The following is a 7,892-nucleotide window of genomic DNA, read 5'->3' as shown; positions in this document are numbered from 1 at the left end:
TTACAAACTTTTTCCAAACTTTTTCATGGGGTATTGAGCAAAAAAAGAATAAAGAGAAGAATATTGCTATGGTTCAAGGTAGGGTACTTTCCAACTGCACAGGCTTTGTTTTTGTAACTTCCTTTCCCCATTATATTAATTTTGGTCCTGATTTTATCTGAAAAATCTGATGTTGGGGGAGGGGGAGGGAGGAAACAGAGCAGCAACTGTCCAGTGTGAGCACATTCTGCTGCTGGAAGTCATCCCAGAAGATGCTCCTCAATGATTCCAGTGTGATGTGAACCAAGTCTGCTTTCAAGACCTTCTGAGAAGGCCCTTGATCTTTTCCCCTCAGACTGATTTTCATAATTTCTTAGGGTTTTTGTCAAAATATTAAAAGCATTTTAAAATATTTTCAAGTTAAAAGAAAACCCTCATTATGTCTAAATTATAGCAGGTAAAATTTCAGAAAAGTGGTTACATTTAAACATAAGAGTGTTGCAAGTTGGTAAGTATATTGCAATGTTTGATTTGGCAGCTGAGGAGCAAAGCTTTAACTGAGGGTAGGATTTTCATCTTTTCAAGCCAAATATGGTCAGTTTTAAACTCCTGACAGTGTCCATATATATATGTCTCTCTTAATAGTTTGACTTGGATTTATCACTCATACAACTCAGTCCTCCATGTGGCAAAATGGGGTTTTCCTGCCTTTGACCCTTTCTTGTGGTTCGGCACTTGCCCTGCTCCCTCTGGGGTCCAGGCTCACGAAAAATTAAACTAATAGGAGGGGATCTTTGTTTATCCCCGTATAAAGGGATTTGCAAGGCATAAGTGAGGAAAAGTATCTTAAATTGCTTTGAAAACTCTATAGTACTTTCTAAAGGTTACCTTTATTACAAATAGCCCAGGGGTTCCTTGAAGACAGCAACCAAACCTTAATGAACTTCAGATTTTTCCCATCTAGCACAGTGCTAGATATACAATGTGTAGTTAATTTATGTTTCCTGAGTAAATTTCAGTTTTTTTCTCAGAACCTCAAGTTAATCTGTGTAGCTTTGAGGGCAACGAAATAGAATTAATGTTCATTGAGTGTCTACTAGATACCTTTTTTAGTATGAAGGTATCTCAAGTGAGCAAATTCCTAGTGTCATAACTACTTGGCAATAAGAAACTCTGAGAGTTCATACTAGGTTAATGTTGGGCCTACTGGACTGGGAGAGGCTGAGAGAGATGGGCTGGCTATGGAGCTGGAGGTGTACCAGATTGAGTCCTCTAGAAACGGATGCCAAAATGGCATTATATACTAGATGTGCAAGAGGTTTATTGGGGGGAACACATGTAAGAGAAAAAGGAAAGGAAGAGTTGCTTAGGAAGAGTCTCAGACTGCAGCAGAGTTATAAGAAAGCTTGGGCTGGCCTCAGCATCCCCATGCTCAATCATTGGCTGGGGCAACCAGTGGAAAGTGTGGTCTCAGCAGGAACAGGGGGGTGTATTCAGAAAGCAGCAGTTAGGACCATCTATCAACTATGTTCCCCATAGCAAGAGATCTGAGTGGTGCATTTTTCAGGGCCACAGCAGGCTTTTTGTGTGGATGGAATTAGAAGCAGTATTCCAAATTACATTGACAGGAGGCTGAGGCAAACCTGGTTTAATCTAGCCAGATGATCCTGAGAAGTGGGTAAAGAAACACAATTAGTAAGGAAGAATGGTAATCTGGAAGCACAGGTTAAGGAAGAGCCAGTCTTTTGGGGTTGAAATAAGTGAAGTAGGGAGTGAGTAGAAGAGACTCATGAGTGTTTTATGCTGAGTGAAGTTAATTGAACAATGAGATGCGGAATATACTTAATTATATAGAATTTGAACCTTCAGATTATTTTCAATGTGTCAGAATGATTGTGCATTTAAAAAATGGTTGATGGAATGTGCTGTATTAGAATCTGGAGAAAGGTCATCAAAGAGCATTAAAAAGCGGAAAGATCACAAATCTATCCCAATAGTATGAGAAAAGAATTAAGTGGAAGCTTGGTAAAGAAAGTCCTAAAAAGTTAAGGGATGTGTTTTGTTATTTCTATCTTTTAATGTTCCTGCTAGCATTCACTTGTACTTAGTTACATTTCTTAGAAAATTAATACATATCTTTTATATTTTGTTGACATAGAAACTTATCATCCCCTCCTTTTAAATTATTTGCAGATGCAAGTTTGATCACATATCTTTGATTGTAACCTTTATGTACTCCGGTTGTGACAAATGATTTTATAAGGCAAATTTATCTAATCATACCCAAGAACAGGGGATTCCCTGGTTGTGCTCTTGTCCTCCCAGTTCCTGGAGTAATTGTGTGATGACCTATCTTGTCATAACCTGATCTTATCAATTAAATTATTTTGTTTTTTAGTGTCAATGTACTAAGCTTACTCACATTTGGGAGAAAATATATTATCATAGATTTCCATTTACTTGATTTACTTAAATCAGTGGTGAATAAATGACAATAGTTTTTTGGGAGTTACTATTTATCAAATTGTGGCTAACATTGATAGGAGAAGTTTTATTTAAAAGATTTTATGTGTTGTAAATTTTCTGTAAACAGTGTAAATGCTTTGCAAAATTGATATTAGGTGATCTTCTTCATATTTTACATGGCATGGTAGATTCTGGTATTTATCTACTTTAATTATTGGCATTGTAGAATTTATTATGTGGTTCTACGAAAGTTATTTTCTCTTACATATTTTCTACATTTAAAAATCTTCTAACTCATGCATTATGTAACCCATTTTAATCACTTGTATTAAAATGACACCTTATTGAGCATCTAAATTGCTTATTCTAAGTGTCTTAAAATGGTAATTGAGATTTTCACAATGTTAAAAGGATATACATTATGAAATATAAAATATGTAGGCCTCATTTTGATGGCCTCTGAAATCTCAATGAGCTTTAATGCCCTATTATAAAGGGGTCTTTTTCACTGTCTAGATTGAGATGCAGGTATTTATGGAATATAAAACATCCATAACCTCTCTCCTGCCCTCAATCAACACACACACATACACACAAACACATCAGTGTGTCTATGATCTTTTGGCATGCATGGAGCTTTTTGTTTTTCCCCAAGCTCTGAGTCTGGTTGAAGAAGGAGTCATAGGAAATGGGGTGAGTAGAAAGATGGAAAGGATGACATGGTATATGTTCCCAGCCTGGCTCTTTGGACTAGAATTGAGACCTTGGAATTAGAAAGGAAGAGCTAGAAGGTGGAAGAACTGTTTTCTTAAAAGATGTAAAATTCTGGATATATTGGAGCTATTTTGGTACTCATTCTCTCAGGCTCTTTGTGGATTCCAATCCTGCTCTGATATCCGAAAGTTTGATGGCTTTGAGAGCTTCAGGATTCAGCACATGGCACAGATTTTGGGTTAGTGGGCATTATCTGTGGGTGCATTCAGTGAGGCTCAATGAAATGGGAGAAGAAAGGATGTTGGATGCCACTAGGTGACTAGACCTAGTGAAAATAGCTATTGGTCAAATGGAAATATTGGTGGCCTCCATTTGGGAGTGGTGGAAATAATCAGAGATCACTTTAAATAGGTTAGCATTTTTAATGGAGCTATCACAATTTGAGTATGTATATGTGCATAGATACACCCTGGTGAAACAAAGTGGTGATTTGTTTGTACTATAATAATAAGTTTATATGGGTGTGTATAACTTTAAAATTATGAATTTCTCTGGAATACTAAATTTACTATAAAATGGCTTTCAAATTAATTAATTTTAAATGGTTATATTTTTGTCTAGGATGTATGAGATTTTCAAGCTTAATTTTTTTTTAACATATTTATTGGAGTATAATTGCTTTACAATGGTGTGTTAGTTTCTGCATTATAACATAGTGAATCAGCTATACATATACATATATCCCTATAACTCCTCCCTCTTGCATGTGCCTCCCACCCTCCCTATCCCACCCTTCTAAGTGGTCACAAAGCACCGAGCTGATCTCCCTGTGCTATGCAGCTGCTTCCCACTAGCTATCTATTTTACATTTGGTAGTATATATAAGTCCATGCCACTCTCTCACTTTGTCCCAGCTTACCCTTCCCCCTCCCCGTGTCCTCAAACCATTCTCTACGTATGCATCTTTATACCTGTCCTGCCACTAGGTTCCTCAGAACCATTTGTGTGTTTTTTTTTAGATTCCATATATAATATGTTAGCATATGGTATTTGCTTTTCTCTTTCTGACTTACTACACTCTGTATGACAGACTCTAGGTACATCCACCTCACTACAAATAACTCAATTTCATTTCTTTTTATGACTGAGTAATATTCCATTGTATATATGTGCCACATCTTCTTTATCCATTCATCTGTTGATGGACACTTAGGTTGCTTCCATGTCCTGGCTCTTGTAAATAGAGCTGCAATGAACATTGTGGTACATGACTCTTTTTGAATTATGGTTTTCTCAGTGTATATGCCCAGTAGTGGGATTGCTGGGTCATATGGCAGTATTATTTTTAGTTTCTTAAGGAACCTCCACACTGTTCTCCATAGTGGCTATATCAATTTACATTCCCACCAACAGTGCAAGAGGGTTCCTTTTTCTCCACACCCTCTCCAGCATTTATTGTTTGTAGATTTTTTATGATGGCCATTCTGACTGGTGTGAGGTGATACCTCACTGTAGTTTTGACTTGCATTTCTCTAATGATTACTGACGTTGAGCATCCTTTCATGTGTTTCTTGGCAATCTGTATATCTTCTTTGGAGAAATGTCTATTTAGGTCTTCTGCCCATTTTTGGATTGCATTGTTTGTTTTTTTGATATTGAGCTGCATGAGCTGCTTGTACATTTTGGAGATTAATCCTTTGTCAGTTGCTTCATTTGCAAATGTTTCTTCCCATTCTGAGGGTTGTCTTTTTGTCTTGTTTATGGTTTCCTTTGCTGTGCAAAAGCTTTTAAGTTTCATTAGGTCCCATTTGTTTATTTTAGTTTTTATTTCCATTTCTCTAGGAGGTGGGTCAAAAAGGATCTTGCTGTGATATATGTCATAGAGTGTTCTGCCTGTGTTTTCCTCTAAGAGTTTTATAGTGTTTGGCATTACATTTAGGTCTTTAATCCATTTTGAGTTATTTTTGTGTATGGTGTTAGGGAGTGTTCTAATTTCATGCTTTTACATGTAGCTGTCCAGTTTTCCCAGCACCACTTATTGAAGGGCCGTCTTTTCTCCACTGTATATTCTTGCCTCCTTTATCAAAATTAAGGTGACCATATGTGTGTGCATTTAACTCTGGGCTTTCTATCCTGTTCCATTGATCTATATTACTGTTTCTGTGCCAGTACCATACTGTCTTGATTAAGGTAGCTTGGTAGTATAGTCTGAAGTCACTGAGTCTGAATCCTCCAGCTCCGTTTTTCTTTCTCAAGCTTGCTTTGGCTATTCGGGGTCTTTTGTGTTTCCATGCCAATTGTGCAATTTGTTGTTCTAGTTCTCTGAAAAATGCCATTGGTAGTTTGATAGAGATTGCATTGAATCTGTAGATTGCTTTGGGTAATATAGTCATTTTCACAATGATGATTCTTCAAATCCAAGAACATGGTATGTCTCTCCATCTGTTTGCATCATCTTTAATTTTTTCCATCAGTGTCTTACAGTTTTCTGCATACAGGTCTTTTGTCTCCTTAGGTAGGTTTATTCCTAGGTTTTTTATTCTTTTTGTTGCAATGGTAAATGGGAGTGTTTCCTTAATTTCTCTTTCAGATTTTTCATAATTAGTGTATAGGAATGCAAGAGATTTCTGTGCATTAATTTTGTATCCTGCTACTTTACCAAATTCATTCATTAGCTCTAGTAGTTTTCTGGTAGCTCTTTAGGATTCTCTATGTATAGTATCATGTCATCTGCAAAAAGTGACAGTTTTACTTCTTCTTTTCCGATTTGGATTCCTTTTATTTCTTGTTCTTTTCTGATTGCTGTGGCTAAAACTTCCAAAACTATGTTGAATAATAGTGGTGAGAGTGGGCAACCTTGTCTTGTTCCTGATCTTAGTGTAAATGCTTTCAGTTTTTCACCACTGAGAATGCTGTTGCCTGTGGGTTTGTCATATATGGCCTTTATTATGTTGAGGTAAGTTCCCTCTATGCCTAATTTCTGGAGGGTTTTTTTTTATCATAAATGGTGTTGAATTTTGTCAAAAGCTTTTTTCTACATCTATTGAGATGATCATATGGTTTTTCTCCTTCAGTTTGTTAATATGGTGTATTGCATTGATTGATTTGCATATATTGAAGAATCCTTGCATTCCTGGGATAAACCCCATTTGTTCATGGTGTATGATCCTTTTAATGTGCTGTTGGATTCTGTTTGGTAGTATTTTGTTGAGTATTTTTCCATCTATGTTCATCAGTGATATTGGCCTGTAGTTTTCTTTGTTTGTGACAACTTTGTCTGGTTTGGTATCAGGGTGATTGTGGCCTCATAGAATGAGTTTGGGAGTGTTCCTCCCTCTGCCATATTTTGGAAGAGTTTGCGAAGGATAGGTGTTAGCTCTTCTCTAAATCCTTGATAGAATTCCCCTGTGAAGCCATCTGGTCCTGGACTTTTGTTTGTTGGAAGATTTTTAATTCCAGTTTAAATTTCAGTGCTTGTGATTGGTCTGTTTGTATTTTCTATTTGTTCCTAGTTCAGTCTCAGAAGGTTGTGCATTTCTAAGAATCTGTCCATTTCTTCCAGGTTGTCCATTTTACTGGCATATAGTTGCTTGTAGTAATCTCTTATGATTTTTTGTATTTCTGCAGTGTCAGTTATTACTTCTCCTTTTTCATTGTTAATTCTATTGATTTGAGTTTTTTCCCTTTTTTTCTTCTTGAGTCTGGCTAATGGCTTATCAATTTTGTTTATGTTCTCAAAGAACCAGCTTTTAGTTTTCTTGATCTTTACTATTGTTTCCTTTATTTCTTTTTCATTTATTTCTGATCTGATCTTTATGGATTCTATCCTTCTGCTAACTTTGGGGTTTTTTTGTTCTGCTCTCTCTAATTGCTTTAGGTGTAAGGTTAGGTTGTTTATTTGAGGTGCTTCTTGTTTCTTGAGGTAGGATTGTATTGCTATAACCTTCCCTCTTAGAACTGCTTTTGCTGCATCCCATAGGTTTTGGGTCATTGTGTTTTCATTGTCATTTGTTTCTAGGTATTTTTTAATTTTCTCTTTGATTTTTTCAGTGATCTCTTCATTATTTAGTAGTGTATTGTTTAGTCTCCATGTGTTTGTATTTTTTACAAGTTTTTTCCTGTAATTGATATCTAGTCTCATAGGATTGTGGTTGGAAAAGATACTTGATACGATTTCAATTTTCTTAAATTTACCAAGGCCTGATTTGTGACCCAGGATATTATCTATCCTGGAGAATGTTCCATGAGCATTTGAGAAGAAAGTGTATTCTGTTGTTTTTGGACAGAATGTCCTATAAATATCAATTAAGTCCATCTTGTTTAATGTATCATTTAAAGCTTGTGTTTCCTTATTTGTTTTCATTTTGGATGATCTGTCCATTGGTGAAAGTGGGGTGTTAAAGTCCCCTACTATGATTGTGTTACTGTCAATTTCCCCTTTTATGGCTGTTGGCATTTGCCTTATGTATTGAGGTGCTCCTATGTTGGCTGCATAAATATTTACAATTGTTATATCTTCTTCTTGGATTGATCCCTTGATCATTATGTAGTGTCCTTCTTTGTCTCTTGTATTAGTCTTTATTTTAAAGTCTATTTTGCCTGATATGAGTTTGCTTCTCCTGCTTTCTTTTGATTTCCATTTGCATGGAATATCTTTTTCCATCCTCTCGCTTTCAGTCTGTGTGTGTCCCTAGGTCTGAAGTGGGTCTCTTGTAGACAGCATATATAAGGGT

The sequence above is a fragment of the Hyperoodon ampullatus genome (genome assembly GCF_949752795.1).
Source record: "Hyperoodon ampullatus genome assembly, chromosome: 9".
NCBI classification, from domain to species: Eukaryota; Metazoa; Chordata; class Mammalia; order Artiodactyla; family Ziphiidae; genus Hyperoodon; species Hyperoodon ampullatus.
The sequence above is the reverse complement of the archived record's forward strand: the minus strand, read 5'-3'. Positions refer to the sequence as shown.